Source organism: Syngnathoides biaculeatus, chromosome 4, assembly GCF_019802595.1.
Source record: "Syngnathoides biaculeatus isolate LvHL_M chromosome 4, ASM1980259v1, whole genome shotgun sequence".
Taxonomy (NCBI): domain Eukaryota; kingdom Metazoa; phylum Chordata; class Actinopteri; order Syngnathiformes; family Syngnathidae; genus Syngnathoides; species Syngnathoides biaculeatus.
In genome coordinates, this window is record NC_084643.1 from 1,942,735 (window position 1) to 1,960,000 (window position 17,266).

Genomic DNA, 17,266 nt, shown 5'->3' on the forward strand with positions numbered 1-17,266 from the left:
TCTGACCAAGTAAATCCAGGAACACTCAAAAACCAGAAAACACATCAAACAACAGATCAAAGAGCAATCACCCAAAACCTTGGATGACTGTGATCGACGTTTTGCCGCGAGATAACACATTTGTTTCATATCCACTAAATTCTGTATGCATCAGATAGCTTATCAGCATCCGTGATTCAGCGCCGACTGCCGGGCGTGGTATCTGATCTAACTGTCTGACCTCACGCCTCCGTGCTGCTGCGCCACCTCAATCGGCATCCGATAGGGGCCGCCGTCTTTTGTGGTCGCCCAGCGAGATGTTTGCATTGTTTTATTGGAGACGGAGAGTCATTTAATTTGAGCTCGCTCCTTTCGGAAGAAGCCACGTACAAAATGAAGCGAGGATCCAGGGAGCGTGGTTGACGTTGTCCAGCCATAAAGCTGGATTTATTAACGGCTTCTTTGTTTGCCGCGGTCAGGAAGGCAGCTGGCAGCTGCCTATCTATTTGCAGTCGACGTCCATTTCATTGTGCCACGCAGTGAGGCAACGGGAGAACTATTGAACGTCGTTCACTGTTTCGGGGCGGGGATGAGCACTGGTGATGAATGTAAGGTGTAAATATGAGAGGAGGGCGCTTTTGTTATGGAAATTTGGTTCTAGGTGCTGATTGAGTGCCGATAGGGCGTGTGTGCGTTTGTCTGAGTTCGCACGTGTGTGAGCAGCAGCTGTATGCGGGCCAGAAAGACCGCTTTCTATTGTTGTCTTTATGCGGCCATTTAAAAAATGACTGCATCGCATGTTCCTCACCGAAAGAGATTTCAATGTTACCTTAATTACACCTGAACAATGATTCCATAAAATAAGACCATCTATTATAACCCAAATAATCAGACGCACACGGCACATATTGCACTGACCTTTTGAAACTTGTTCATACATTATTAACTTTTCAGCCTTCACACAGCAGCAAAGTAGCTCTAGCAAGGTTCATCAAATCCTATAAGCTTTCATTTATTACAATAAATTAAGAAGGTTATTGTTTGACTTTGATGGAAAAATCTCAAGAGTAATCCCATGGAAAAAAAAAAAATGTTGGCAAATTTCTAAAAGTCTTAAGTGACCTGCCAAGACGGATATGTCTTCCAAACAAACCGCCGTGCTTGTCCACTAGAGAGAAAAAGAAAAACAAAACAAAAACAAAACAAAACAAAAGCAACATTTTTTATATTAAAAATAAAGTACAGAATAAATGTAAACAAAGCACAGTCCCAACCCGATAGAAGGGAATATTCAAGGACTGGTTTGACATTTTTAGAAGGATTAATGTGTTACATGCTGGGATCAGTGGAACAAAGTGATGAATCTGTCAAGTTCCCAGCGCTAATGTTTAGCTAATGATTGACAGCTTAGGCTAAGAAAGAGAGAAAAGTGGAGGAAATGACTTGTTAGCGCGCTTTTGATATGTCCAGGATTCTGCATTCACCTACAGCCGCTGTCTCAAATCTTCTCATCTCGATGAAAACATTCTCATTCAGCCCCTTTCCCTTTCTTCTCCTCCGTGCACCGAGTCTAATCTTGTAAGCCATTATTTTTCTATTTCCCCTCAGTGTCACTTTGCATTATTTTTGCTGCTGTAATTCCTATTCGTCCCTTCTGGAATCTTCCTGTCCTGCTTTGTCCCGGACTCTAATCCGGACTTTTCTGCCTGTTTTCAGCCCCCGGTCGCCATTCTCCGCGGGGTTCCGACGGAAAAGCCATGCGTGACGCCCCCGCTATGGCAACCACACCTCCACAGGAAGGCAACGGCGACTTTTCGGATGGGCAGAGAGGGCCTTTGAGAAGCTGGCAGCAGAAGTAAATCCTTCTCTAAGGAACAAGGAGAATTAGCAGGGAGCAGTGGACTAGAGATTTAACCCTACCCCTCTCCTTTGAAAGGCACCGTCGGGCCCACTCCTGCGGCTCGCCACAATCAAACAGAAGAGGAGTGGGGAGGTGGCAGCGGGGAGAGCAGAACACAAACCCCCTGAATGACACAAGCAGTGGATTGTGGAGGAGCCTAATCCCACTTTAATACCTTTCCAAGTTCAGCTGCTAAAGAATGCTCTTTAAAACAACACCGCTGTGTGAGCAGTGAAGGTTGACCGGGGGGGAGGCTCGCCATTCAACCTCCCCAACATTACCTGATTAGCGCTTCCAGGTCCGGGGGAGGCAGGCCAGACGACGTTAAAAAAAAAAAAAAAAAGATTTCACGTCGACAAGAAGCAGAAATGCGCTAACCTTGCGAGATTCCTAATCCATCCTGGGATGTCCCGCTTCGAAAGAGATGTCAGCCCAGAGACCGAACTCTCCAAATGTATCGGGACAGAATTTCCATCAGACGGCTGATCGTTGAAGCGATTTATGGGAGGAAATGAGCAGGTGGCTCTTGTAGCGATGACTCGATATTGTACGAGTCGGATGTCGATGTTACAGCAATACGTGAAATATTTCAAGCGGTCAAGAACCTTAATTGTCATGCCAACACACATTTGACACTGTCACGAACCTCCGGTGCGGGGTTGGACCCAAATGCAGGACTCCAAGACGAGGACATGATGTTAGGCATAATTTTATTCAAAGCCGAGGTGTAAGCAGTCCGAGAAGGCAGAGGTACAGAAATGCTAGGCTAATCAGGATTCCAAAGACATACAGCGAGGTCTGATGACTAGGAGACAAACTATGAACCAGGACTTGACGATGCAACATAAATTGAGACAGGACTAAACTGAGGTGACGCAGAAACACTGTGACGAGGATCACCCAACACTACACTATTTTCAGTGGTGGAGATTCCTATTGTCAGTGAAAGCAACTCACTAACTCAGGGGACAACAAACTGGCAAACGCCAGTGACAAAAACTCCAACTTAAATAAACAGTCTAATTCCAGTCCCAATGTGAAACAGCTGTGAGCGGCGACAGGTGTGACCGCCCAGAGCAGTGGCCACGCCCCTCTTGGCCGTAGTCCAGCCTGGCTCAAGACGGACACACTCTTTTGGCACCAAACGTGATACCCACAAGTCTCAAAACTCGGGAAATGTAAAAAAAAAAACATACTCATAAAAGAGCATGCTAAAACGAACATTGTCATCAAAAAGTAACATAGGAAAATAAAACAAGATAGAAGTACCTACAGTTGTGTATAAGAGCAAAGGTGGGAATTTTGGGTAGTACAGCGTAATTGTCCCTGCTATACTTTCGGAACTGTTGTATTGTTTTGTGTTTGGAAAAATGTCGAGGTAGATTTAGTTCTGTTGGAGTAGGAAGGAAGGCAAGCGCCACAAAATGTTTTTATTTTTGTTTTTCATCTCCGATATCATGTCTTGTCCAACCTTTCTGCGTAACTCGACTCCCACTGTCTCAGGGAGGACCTCCGGCATCAACAATTCCCATCGCGCCTTTCACTTTCCACCTCCCACACCTGAGCGCACAGATCAAGGGCCGAGCGCCTCCTCTGCGGATCAATGGCCGCATCTCAAGCGGAGAGGCGTCAATATTTACCTCGGCCTCCCCACCGGAGTCATAAACTGAAGAGTAAAAAAAAAAAAAGACCGATCTCAGCACAAAGCTGACTCCCGGAGGACTCATCACGTCCTTCTTTTTAATCCTGTGTCCACATACCTGTAATCCCTTGTCTGCTCTTTCTCAATTTATCTGTGATCGGGCTCATCGGCTCTGACAGATTATCACGCTGGTGGTCAGGTGGTGGTTTTTAGTCAATGCGAAAAGACACATCCAAGAGTAACAAAAAAAAAAAAAAAACTATTGTACGGAAGACAAGGCCAAGAGGGAGCAGCACTTATTTTGTCTGCACAACACTTCAGGCTGGCCAAGTGCAGCTGAGAGACTTCAGCATCTCCTCGCTCTTCTTCTTCCCCCCCTTTTTTTTTTTTTTACGGGCACTCTGGAGAACTATGCACTCTCCCTTTGAGCAGATTACAGGCAAGTTAAAGTGTGACAACATCTTAAGCTCTCGCCACATGTTGCCAATGATTTCCCTTCCACCGACGTTACGTTCAATGCTTCTGCTGCAGTGATAAGCATCAGGGGGACCGGACATGATGAAAAGAAAGTGACAAAGTGAGGGGGGGGGGGTGCTGAATGCGAAGTCACTCACGGCGCTTGATCATCATGCTACATTTAGCAACACGTGCGACCGACGCGCTCGGATTTTTGCTGACCGGGACTCGAAGAAATTGCGAAACAGTTTCGGGAACAATACACCTCGGCCTCTTATGTCTCACGCGAGCCTGAGGGGATGAGGATTATCCCGGCAGCAGCTGTAAACTATTACTTTTAAGATTGTTTTGGCTAGGCGGCCTGTGGCCACGCCAATCATGCGAGGGTGTGACGTAATGACTGTGCGACGGGTCAGAACAAGGTCTCGGGACAAGCTGGTGACGCCCGGGGTTGCGGTGCAACTCACAACATGGAATGAGAGTATGGAATCTTATTACTGCAATTCCCGGCCTACAGAGCGCACCTGGTTATAAGCCTCACCCAATAAATTTGTAAAGGAAATACCATTTGGTACGTACATACGCCGCAGCTGTGTAAAAGCCGCAAGTGCCTACATTGAAACCCGCATTGAAACACGAGATATTTACAAGGAAAGACCGTAGACAGAGTTTTATCATAACGCTAGCACCATGCTAATGCTAACACTAACACTAGCGCTGTGCTAACATGGCCGGTTAAAAAAAAAAAAAAAACAAAGGTAAAAATCGCTGAGACACGGCTGTAATATGCTAGCACAGCGCAAACTGGGCGAGACCAGTAAAAGTCACTTCCTCGGCACATATATTCCACCGGTCTCACTTCAGCTCGAGTGCCCCCTGGCGACCGTTAGAAAAAAAATGCACAAATTAGCTGCACCACCGCATAAACCGCAGGGTTGAAAGCATGTGAAAAAAGCCGCAGATTATAGGTCGGAATATGTATAGTTAAATTACAGTTGGAACTTTCCATGCCGACAAATTTTGTTGCACTTTAAAAAAGCCACCCAAAAAAATCTTTTGACAACCAACATGATAGACAACTGTTTATAGTGTCTGCCTCACAGTTCTGAGGACCAGGGTTCGAATCCCGACTCTGTCTGTGTGCAGTTTACATGTTTTCTCCGTTTTCTCCCAGGATTCCCCAAAATATGCATGTTAGGTTAAGTGAAGAGTCTAAATTGACCAAAGATGTGAATGTTTGTTGGCTGCCGACCAGTTCAGGGTGTACCCAGCCTCTCGACCGAAGATAACTGGGAAAGGGTCCGGCACGCCCGCGACACGCAATTCACGTTAGGATAAGCGGCTCAGAAAATAGGTAGATGAATTAATATTTAGGCATGAAAACATTATCATTTTTGGCAATGTTTGTTACGAGATTATTTTGGGCGTCCAAGAGATGCAAAACCACATGATGGTTCCAGTTTGTATGAACAAGGATTTTTTTTTCCCTTTTACAAGCTGATGATAGCATGCAAAAGAAAGCAACATTCCAGTTTTATCCTTAAATGTGAAAATGGATCATCCGCAGCACTTAAAAAGGAAACATTTGAATCTCAGATGTTTTACTCCATAAAGATGGGGGGGGGGGGTCATTAAACCTTTCAGATTTAAACTTTTAAAATGACTGTTATATACTGTCAACCCTAATAATCTAAAGTAGTAACCAGAATCAATCCAAATAATAATATAAAAGTAATTTCTTGCTGAAAGAAAGTTGAAATGTAAGCTTTCAAAAGAACGTGATGACATATTGGTTTGTCCCCCCCCCCTCAAAAAAAAAAAAAAAACGACGTACAGTGGTTCCTATCAATGCAACCACCTCCAAAATTACGATGATATTGTATGCTATTGCGTCTGTAAAAAAAAAAAAAATCGAGTGGCTGACCTTATTTCACATTATCAGCATTTCTCTTTGGACTATACGTTCATGGAGAGTAATGGAGGCAAATAAAATGTGCCACCCTCCCGCTCCCGAGGGTTTGCTGCAGTCACTTCTAAAAGCTGCTTAATCACCATCCCGTGCTTACGACATTAGCATAATAATGGCCTTTAAATTGAGGCTCTTTGTTTTTTAATTAAACTCCCAGCAGGTAAAAGTAAAACACATTAAGCGGAGACGTGTACGCCGTTAACGGCCCGGCGGTGCCGCGTCTTCATCACTCGGCTCGGGCCACGGGGCCCTGCCCGTCCTGAACTCGCCGGGGGGAGGAATTAGACGATTCGACGGCGTTAGATAATCGCAGGGACAGACGTGTTCGATGCCGGCACCTGCCTTGCGTCACATTTTAACAGAATCTGTCAAAAAAAAAAAAAAAAAACATTCCGGATCATCTGCCCCGCGACAAATAAATATGGCCGCTTTCAATCTGCGAATTGAGGAATGCTGCAGCAAATCAGACCTCTCGGCCCGATATCTGCGCGTGGACACCGCGCAGCTGCACAAAGAAATCCGAAACCTTCCTTCGTTTTTCAACTGATGTCACACCGGCGGACTCCCTTTTCAGACGACATCTTGCACGTGACAACATGCTTCAAAGTGGGAAGCGCCTCTCTGCTTTGCGCACGTTGAGCAAGTCCCGCGATAGCGTTACGCAAGGAGGTGTGCGCGGGTCCAAAAGTTCTGTGCTGGGAATTTACTCGCAGTATCACTCAATCATTCAGTATCGGCCGCTTCACATTCGCGTCTACAGTATCTTGCTCATGAGTCTGAGGGGGAAAATGGGATCTCTCTCTCTCTCTCTCTCTCTCTCTCTCTCTGAGGGTGGAAATAATCCTCCTCTGCAGCCACACAGGTAGAACAAAGCTGACAAGAGTGAAAGGGACAGTGTACTGGGCAGCAGTGGAGGCTAAGTACACATCTAAATAGAAGAGTAAGCAGACGGGCGCATAGGATGCTGTTTGGACAGCTGCTGTTCCTGAGGATGTCAAATGTGTGCAACATCACATTTAAGCCCCCCCCCCCCCCACCTCCGTAACAAAGACGGTCGCAGCAATGGAATCATCGGGAGGAAATTATTACTGTAAGGTTTCTTGAAAAAAAAAAAACGAACTATTTTTAAATTGAACGTCATCATATTATATCATCCAATGCAGGTCAAACCGATTATATTTCGAAATACAATGCCAGCAATTATGACGCACTTAGTGATGATTACACGGCTCAAAAACATTAATTATGTACATTTTTTCCTTTCATGGAGGACAATTTTGATGTGCTGAATCCAAATATCACATTGGTTCTGTTCATTCAGCTCAATGTTTCCAACTACGGCTACATGTTTGCATTTTTCACTTCATGTCAGGTTTTCTCTGGGCTTTCTCTTAAAAATCTATCTCACATGAGAAATAGTAACAAAAAACAACCGATTATGTCACAAAATAAATTAAGTAAAACGATACAGCCACGTGTTTGCATTTTTCACTTCCTATCAGGTTTTCTCTTGGCTTTCTCTTTAAAATCCATCTCACATGAGAAATATTAGCAAGAACCAACCGATTATGTCACTGGTAAAGCGTTGGCCTCACAGTTCTGAGGTCCCGGGTTCAAATCCCGCACAACCCCTGTGTGGAGTTTGCATGTTCTCCCTGTGCCTGCGTGGGTTTTCTCCAGGCACTCCGGTTTCCTCCCATGTTCCAAAAGCATGCAACATTAATTTGACGCTCTAAATTGCCCTGAGGTGTGATTGTGTCCGCGGCTGTTTGTTTCAATGTGCCCTGTGATTGGCTGGCAACCAGTTCAGGGTGTACCCTGCCTCCTGGCAGTTGACAGCTGGGATAGGCTCTGGCACTCCCCGCAACCCTCGTGAGGATAAGCGGCGAAGACAATGGACGGATTTTCCAAGCCTCTTATCCTTACGAGGGTCACAGGAGTAGTGGATCCTAAAATGTGGTAAATAGAATTAGCATCAAAACCTTACTTGAAGTGCAGAAACATTTTCAGATCGAGGGATGCAAATTTCCCCTAAAAGAGTTGGAAAAACATAAACCACCTTTGTTCTTTGTAAACCAGTGTTGTTGTTTTTTTCTTCTGTTGGTGCTGCTCTTCCAAACTAATATGCATCAGCTAACAATTGAGGGCCGGGCCCGGCTTGACGGGCCACTGGGAGCAATCGCAGCTTCTGAACCGAAAGCGCGAGGAGAGCACGGAGAGTGATGGCTACAATAAGGCTAATGGCTAGCACATGTTATAGCGCTCCAAGTGACTATAACATGGTTCCCCCTCGTGCAACTTTCTACAAATTCTGCCTTTACAACACAAGAGAGGTGTTGATTTATCAGCGTATTTGTTTTGATGGTGTAGCTGGCAGAGCTGTTGAAACCGGCGCCCCGATATGAGAGGCCTTTCGTATTTTGGCCACACCAGGACCTTTAAACACATGGACAGAAGCAACGGCGGAAGGCCCACTCATAAAGTGGGAATTATTACCGAGCAGAATAAAATCAGGCAAACAAAATTCAAGAGAGAGCAAAATATTGCGGAATTATTGTAATGTCATAAAGTAATATACTTGAATCGTATTTACTCGTAGTACATCTAAATGACGAGAAATCATCCCGAATCTCATAATTTACAGAAGACTTCCAATTAAAGTTCCAATTTAGTTTGTTCACGCTAATTCGTATTTGAAAAAGAAGACAAGAAGTTCTATATTTGAAGTGAAAACAAACTTTGGGATTCAGCGCTGGAATGGTTAAAAAACAACATTTGGTTTGGAGGGCTTTATAATTACTATTGACCCGGAGGTTGTGGGTGTAAGAAATAAAACAAACAGTAATATGAGGTGTTCTAAAGCACCAGTCTGCAAATATGCAAAGGCGGGCAGGCTCTGGTGGAGAGCATCGCGCTTTGGCTTCTTTTCTTGCCATCTAATCTGGGGGTCTACACAATATTAAGACGGCTTTGGAGCCACTTGTGACCCAGCTGTGCACTAATGAAAAATTCCACAGTGCCGCGTAGGGGCCAATGGAGCTTGACCCTTTTCCACCACGAACCGAGCAATGTCCGTCTTGAGGAGTTTACCGGCGCTGGAAGATACTGGATTAATAGGAATCAGAGAAGAATGGGAGACAATCTGGGAAAGGCTTCCAAAAGCCCCCTTCGCCTTCCTCTTCTTTTCTTTCCCGCCAATCTTGTGTTCTTCTGGCGTATTGGCAGAAACTGAAGTGTTTGAGCGGCTTTTAATGGGGGCGAGATGATCCGGGGATCGTCGCGATGGACACGGCTCGGATGAGGGGGTTCCGTTGACCCGGCGGGGACCGGGGCTCGGCGCAAAATTGGTTGGAAGAGGGGCGATGTGAAGCAGGCGGCAATGAGATGTTGCAAGTTTGATGCTCGTGGTTCTGGACAGTCTGAACAGCAGACTCGCGTGGCCTAACAAGCAGAACCACGTTGACCGCCACAACGCTCAACGAGACCCCCATGAAAATATTTTCAACAATTGCTCTGTAAACACACTTTTTTTTTTTTTTTTTTGATGTGATGACCCACCTTCTTGAATTAATTCAACATTTTTTTTTTTAGATAAATGTCTCCTAACAGGCCACAATCAAGGAAATAACACTTCTTTTTCGTTTATGGTTAAGTTATATGATAACTCGAGGCAGCCATGTTGGGTCAGGAAGGAAAGGGAAATACCTCCGTGCTAACTTTGACCGATGAGTTATCCTCTCCTGATACTAAATTACGGCTTCAGATTGAAACACTTATATATTTTGATATGGATATAATGCGTCAAAATCATGATGTCCCAAAAATGGTACGCTCCCCACAAACGGATTAAAAATCAAAAACATAATTCCAGAATCTGATCGCGCACTCTAAAAAGGCGTCCTTTTATCGTCTCGAGGGGAAAGAATATATCGTAAAAAATTGCGAGTTGGAAATTGATAAGCAGGAGAAATTGAAAAAGGAGACATTCAATGAAAAGTAAACAGTTATTGAAAGACAGGATGCTTTCAAATCCGGAGCCTGGGGATTAACGTTCAGATTAGCATTCAATTAATATATTTGAATTTCTGATCAGCAATCCTCTTCAAAGCACAAAATCCCAAGATTAGCAGGTGTTGTGCTAAAAAGCTGTTTTTTTTTTTTTTAAGAACGTAGCTACACGAGCCAAACAAATATGTCCGAAGGGCTGACGTGGATGTATGGCTGTAACCATGGCGACCGAACAGTATTTAGGAGCCTTGGAGAAGGGTGCAGGGTGTTGGAATGTGTCAAACAGGCACAGGGGTGTGCGCACACACAAACACACACACACACACACACACACACACACACACACCACACACACACACACACACACACACACACACACACACACACACACACTGAACAAACCAAAAACCTGCTGTTTCGCTGGAGAGTATGAGCCACATTATTAAGACCACCTACAAGATCTTTGGGTCGAGAGATGGAAAGGTTATTCATTACAATTTGCGGTTAAAATCCTGTGCAATTGCAATTCTACAGCAAAAACAAACTACAAACACTAATATTATTATCACTGTTATTATCATTGTTAAATGATTAATTCATTGATTTCATTTTCAGTGTTCAGTTGTATGTGTAGCACTTAATTACAGCGGGGTTTTTCTTTTTGTTGTTTTTTTAATGTGCCCCATCAATAAAGTTGAGCTGAATTGAGGTGAGCAGGATGAGGATGACTTGCGTCCAATTGCAACACATTCGGGCCCGGCTAGATCAAACAAAAGCATGGATTTTATGCGATTGATGACTTCAATAAAACTATTGTTATTTTAGGAATATGCTTGTTGGCCTCTTCCACTAATACTTCCAATTCCATCACTTCCAACTTCCTTTTTGCACTTGCGTTGCGCTCCAAATCGCTCCATGCTGACCAAAGCTCTCTTTTTAATGTGAGATACTCGTTGTCAGGATTTGTCATGTGCAAAACCGTCACCACGGAGACGACAAGCCAGGCTGCGGTCCTCCTCGTCAACACTGCTTTATTAAAGTCGACCCCTAGAGAAATCGTTTCTTGCTTGAAGCGCAACATATACTTACTACTATATTTTCCACAAATGGAGGAACAAAAACTGAGAATGTTGCGCTAATGTAGTATTTTGGGAAGACTAACTTTTGTATTCATATAGCTGTTTTTTTTAAAAATCCTTTCGATGCCTGTTGCAAATAGCGCACACATTATTTAAGCGTGAACACCACAGTCATCCCTGCCAAGTGATAATCAAAAAGAAATAAAAATAACAACCTGAGACTCGACCACACATCATGCAACTGCCATTCGAACATTTACAAACTCGATGCAATGCTACCCCCCCAAGTCTTTACATCGAGAATCAATATCTAAAGCCAACGCTTGTACTGCACGAAATTATTTTTTATTGAATAACAAACAACATGATGTGTTTGCCAAGAAAGAAATGGATCACCCTGGCCACTGTAGTTATATTCTAATAATATAAATCTTAAGAGAGGAAACGGGCAAGAAATAAAAGGAGAGCATGTCTACCATGACGGACACTCTCACTTTTTTACGACATACGAAATCATGCATATAGTTATGTATTGTTCTAAAACACAATAAATACATCTTTTATTTAATGCTGTACAGTAAACGGTGTCAACGGTGGCAGCATACTAGGAAATACAACATTTTCTGGGTGACAGAGACTCTCCACGCTTGTTTTTTTTTTTTTTTCATCTACAGGTACATATGAAAACCAAAAGTAGTTAAAAATTGTTGTAAAACATTTATAATATTGCACTTTAAGGACACACCCAAGCAAAGGGTGCAGGCGTCTGAATCTCAGCTGATTACATCTGCAACGTTGAGACGCTGTTCGAGTCAAATTTGTGATCGATTCAGTCGGTTCAGGCCGGGCTGCTCAGTGTGCGCCAGGACAAAATCAAACCTTCCGCCTGAGTGCTTACATGATCTATGACTTGTCGTTTCAGAGTTACAAAGACAACACGTGAATCGTCTCCCTTTGAGATACTTCCTCCAAGCCGCATTGTGCGTTTTCACATTTACTCTTGAAGGTGGAAAAGTTCTCTCAATGTCACCAGCCAAAGTTTCTTTGAAAGTATTTTGCTCCACTTGTCTTAAAGTACTCAAGCATGCATTTGGCCTCGGGCAAGTCTGAGTAAGAAGTTGTCTGATACCCTCCCTGTTCTTTCTTTCAAAAACCCGACCCGGACCGGCCCACACCCCTGATCGCACAAACACTCACACACGCACACGCTAACGAGAGCACTTCTCTGACAAGTGTTTGGCGGAGTGTAAAATCTCATCTCTCCAGCTGGGAGAGAACAGGTTGGACAAAATTCTCTTTCCTCCACGTGGAGCCTCGGAGGCAAAGAGTGGAATGGCAGAAGCGTGGCACGGCACGTCTGCGCTGTGCGCAAAAGCGAGTGACAACGTTTCTGCACGGCCCCACGGCGCCGACTTGGACTCAACTCACTTGTTTTCAATTGACTGCGTGATGACCCCGAACAGAGCGGGCTTTTTTTTTTATGCTTGCGTTCAGATGGTAAATTGTCAGCGGAAAGTTTTTAACACTACATGGATAAAAGTATCCAGAAACTCCTCCTGAAAATTTTGCATGATTTGACTCACACGTGAAAATAACATTTTCGATGCTACGCTAGTGGTGAGGAATTTAAAAAAAAAGGCAAATATGGGATCACATATGAGAAAAAAAATCAATCCATCAACAGGAGCCAAAAGCACTCAAGGAAGCTTGGATGAGTTCAGTGTGGAAAAAATGGCAAGACTTGACCTCAACCCCATCAAACACTTTCAGGATTAACTAGAACTGAGAAGATCAGCTAGCTCAAGTCTCACAAATGTACCTCTGGAAAAAAAAAAAAAATCAGGAAAAATCCAACAGACACACTCCAGAATCTAGTAGGAAGTCTTCACAGAGGAGTTTTAGCCACTCAAGTTGCAAAGCTACAAGCACTATCATCGGTATTTTTGCTTTCTGGACTAGTAAAGGAAGACCGTTGTTAACGTTTGGTCTGTTTCCTGTATAGACGGCACTGTATAATAGCTCGATATGAATTCTTAAGAAAGGGCAGCAGCTGTAGTTATGCATGTTTAGTTGTAAAGGAGGACATTGTTGCTCTCCCCTCCATTCATTGTTGACATCATTGTGCTGATATGGATCCCGATTTGTCTTCAAAGTCTGCCGCCACGGTGACACCCCTGTTCAGCCCTCTCTGCGAGAGAAAAGCTTTCCTTTCACGCGCAAATTTTACACCCTCTTTAGAGCCACGCGCGTCTTTGTGTGCTGGAGGGTCACCCATTCTCTGTGGCTGTATGGAAAAGCAGCTGTTTCTATAATGCTGCGGCGGCGATTCTTGCCGCCGCGTGATAAATGAAGGCCGAGGAAGAGGAGCGCCGCAGCTGAAACACGCGCAAGCCGAAACAACAGCAGAGGCGTGCCCGCCGGTCGCGAGGATCTGTCATTTTCCTGCCGCCACAGATTGGCCTCCCGCCGTTGGTGGCGAGCCAAAGGTTTTGAGTGTGTGCATTGACGCAAGGAGGGGGTTAATAGATGAACACAGGCCACCGGCTCCGGTGCGGACCCGAGGGAGTGAGCGTTGGTGGCGGCTGTCCCGCTGGGGGCCTGTCGCTGGTCTGTCCTCGGGGCAGTCATCTCCCTTTCCGCCAGCGAGCTAATGACAGCCCCGAGGCGTGGTCGCCTCCCGGCTTCTCTCTTCCCGTTGTCTACCCAGGTGTCTGTCAGAGGGGTGTCTGTTCCGCAACTGGTGTAGCTGTCCACATAAAGGCGGCAACCCCCCTTCGCTCCCCCCATTAGCTCCCTCAGGCTCTGCCTTTCATTTTGAAGTGGCGTGGGCCAGCCTGGGCCATCCGCCTGAAGCCTCTTCCATTGTTTTGCCTCAGAGAAAGACTATTATTTCAACTCAATTTGCTGTGAGTAAACACTGAATGATAAGGCGCCACATCCAACGCCTCACACACAGCCGCACACACTCCAGTGATCCCTCCCCTGACCGTGGGCTGTAATATACACGGCCAACAAATCACTGCTCACAGCACCAGTGCTACCGGTGGCTTTGAGAAGGGCGCTCACTAATTCACTTTCCAACACAGAGCAGAGGACAGGCCTCATGTGTTTGAGAATATGGCGCCCACACCAAGTGGCATTTAAAGGGCTTGTGGCCCTACGGTATAGTGTTAAAAATGCCGTGAAACAGCACTCCCGCATCTTTTGCACATGCGTGCAAAAACCTGGGCCACAATATGCAAATCATTAAATTGTGATGGCAGTCGCTGGCTCTTGATTCAGATTCAAGGTGGTGTCATAAAGATGTTTTTTTTGCCTTCAACAAATGATTCGCAGGAACAGTTGCCAGGTGTATAATTGATAGGGTGTGTCCCATGTTGTGGCTAAACCAAGGAAATTATGACTACAATAAGATCGTTGCTTATCTAGCCAAAATATGAATCCTAGCTACTGTGCCGCTTTTGTTTGCATCAGAAAAGCTTGTTCTCCATTTTTTTCCCCCTGTGAGAAGCTGTGCTATGTCATAATAATACCAAATTATCAGCCAGCTTTAAATAGCTGTCATTTGCACCGTTGCTGCCTTATAAGCTAATGTAATTATTTGGAGCCTACTTTATCTTGGGTAGAAAGAGGCTGACACACTAGCACACGCTAATGCGATAAAAGCTTTGCATATCACGGCTCGATTCAAGGATTCTAAAGGTGAGCGTTTATGACAAGGTAATAACGGCTCACGCAAAAAGCTGGCCTGTGAATTGGTTAGTTAGGCTATGATGGATGAGGGCAAGCCTAACCTTATTTCCAATAAGGCCTCTTGATTTCCAGAGCTGGGGATAATGAATTTGATGTAATTAGGTGATCGCTCATGTGATTAAGAATGGGAGAAACCTGACCCCGTGTGCTGACTTTAAGTGGGCAACACACTGATGACATGCATGCGCTTATTTTAGACTAACCGTTCTAAAAGAAAGCCATCACACAGGCAAAGGCTTATCCAACCGATCTTGCACAACACTAGGAGGAAAAAAAAAAAAACATTTGCAAACATGACTGCATGAAAGAAACAGCGACCCAATTAACATGTGGTTTAAATGACAGAACCAGACTGGCAGCAATAAAGAGCCAGCTACAGCCGTGATTCATCTTCGGATTATAAACGAAGATTGGAGGGCTCATGCGCACAATTGGGCCACCTCCACCCAAGTCCTCCGGTGGACCTGCCACTGTAATCTCTGTAACGTCCGAGGAGAGCCAGAGAACGGCGCCCCTAAAGGCCCCCTCCCATTCTCTTGCAGCCCGTCGCCTCCCAGGCTTGACACCTCTCATTATAGCTCCAACTTTTCCACCTCGGAGGAAAACTCTCTAAACTAGATCACTGCGCGAGGCCCCAGGTGGTGTATTTGTCATCTGCCGACTAACTGGACACACTTGCAAGCTGCTGTAGAATTTTCTCTCCCGTAGTCAGATACGGCTGTGATCTACCTCAGGCTGAGTTGACATCTGGGGCTGGCGAAAATATGTCAAATCAACCGTTATTACCGCACATACTCGCAGGATTTACAATAGTTATCATTGCCAGATCATCCTATTATGCTCCTTGAAACCTGAAAAAAAACAGGAAAATAACAACTCCGAGCTACGCTTAGGTAGCATACACACCACATATCCAATTACCTGTAATACACACTTGAGTTTATCTCACTCCCAGTCATTATCTAAATTGCCGACATATTATTAAAGCACCTGCCCGAGACCTGAGTATCTTTTTTGCTCCTAATAGAGCCCAAAGGGAGTGTTGTTTGAGATCCAAGCCTCTGCAGACTCCAAAAAGGAAGGGGCTTTACGACTCTTTTCCACGAGAGGCACGTGAGCGTGCACAACGCCTCGCTGTTATGCAGCCCACAAAAACGCATCTGTCATGAAACAGTGAGCGGTACAATCGGGAGATTAATTATGTGATTGTAGGGGAAAAAAAAAAAAAAGAGCCCACCTCTCAGTCGGAGTGGTGCCTTATTACATTACCTCGGCCTCTGGAGAAGGCCAATTGACTTTCGAGGCACATCCAGCTCCTCCGCAATGAGGCGACGTCTACGCTGATTGAGAGCAGCGACAGCCATTAAAGGTGCGTCGCATTCACCGCTTTGCTGCAAATCCCCTCAGCAGCACGGTAAAATGTATTATTTGGCTGGAAAATGGCAGCCAACTCATTTTTGTTTTGCTGGTCAGACAACAACAAAAAAATGCAGCTTTGGGATGAAAATTCTCAAAATGATAAATTTATGTATTGGATTTGAAATAAAACTGCTCTGACAAAAAATAGAAAACAATACAACATTGGAATTCCTCCAAAAAACAGCCCCCAAAATTTGGACCATGAACAAATCAAACCTGAATGGATACCCGTCTAGTACATGTCTTCATTTTGTCGTCAGGATGAGTAAACTAAAATGAAGGGGAAGTTAAATCAAATAATAATTTGCAACACTCACTGATTCCACACCGATTTGTCATGTACTATGAAGTATGAAAATTCAGTTTTGCATGTTCTCCCGTGTTTGAGTGGCTTTTCTCCACATAACAAACTCATGCATGTTGGCTTCATTGAAAATTGCTTTTACATCTGAACGTGACAAACTGGTGGCCGGTGGTACAGATTGTTTGTTTGCTTTTTTTTTTTTTTGGGCATCATTTTCCGACCAACAACCAAATGTTGACAAAATAAACAAAAATGAACAAATGTAGCCGCACCGACTAAGTATACGAACGAGATCAAAATGAAGCAGAGATTTGAAACTCATTTGAGACGACGGCACAATATTGCTGATCACAAGAGATAGATTTTTCGAGCCACTTGCAATACCTGAAAATCTAAAAACTGCAAGTCTGCGTTATACAGAGAATATAAAACACATTTTCATGATTTGACCCCTCCCGCCCCAGTTGCGTGTCTCCTTTCCTAGATGCGAGGGCATAAGAGTAAGACGATAACCACTGTATTAGATTATATTCTTTTATGTATCCTCCTAAACAAAGAACAGTTAAACTGTTGTGCGTAAGAGAGATTGTGTTGTCCCTCCTGTGCACTCGTGAATCTTCACTCTTGTGCTTAGTTGCCACAATTATTTAATCAGCTGCCCAATTGATCCGAGTCCCAAGACCGCAACAACACCTGAAAGCAGATCTGAAGGCCAATCGCCCCTTGCATCATTCAAATCAAGCCGTACGCGAGCGAG

The 17,266-nt window shown here is 44.6% G+C and overlaps 1 protein-coding gene across 5 annotated transcripts in view; it reads right to left on the reverse strand.

Moving 5' to 3' along the window:
• lmx1bb (LIM homeobox transcription factor 1, beta b) overlaps positions 1-17,266 on the reverse strand; it is a 51,992-nt gene that overhangs the window by 9,678 nt on the left and 25,048 nt on the right. The gene's annotated exons all lie outside the window — the stretch shown is intronic.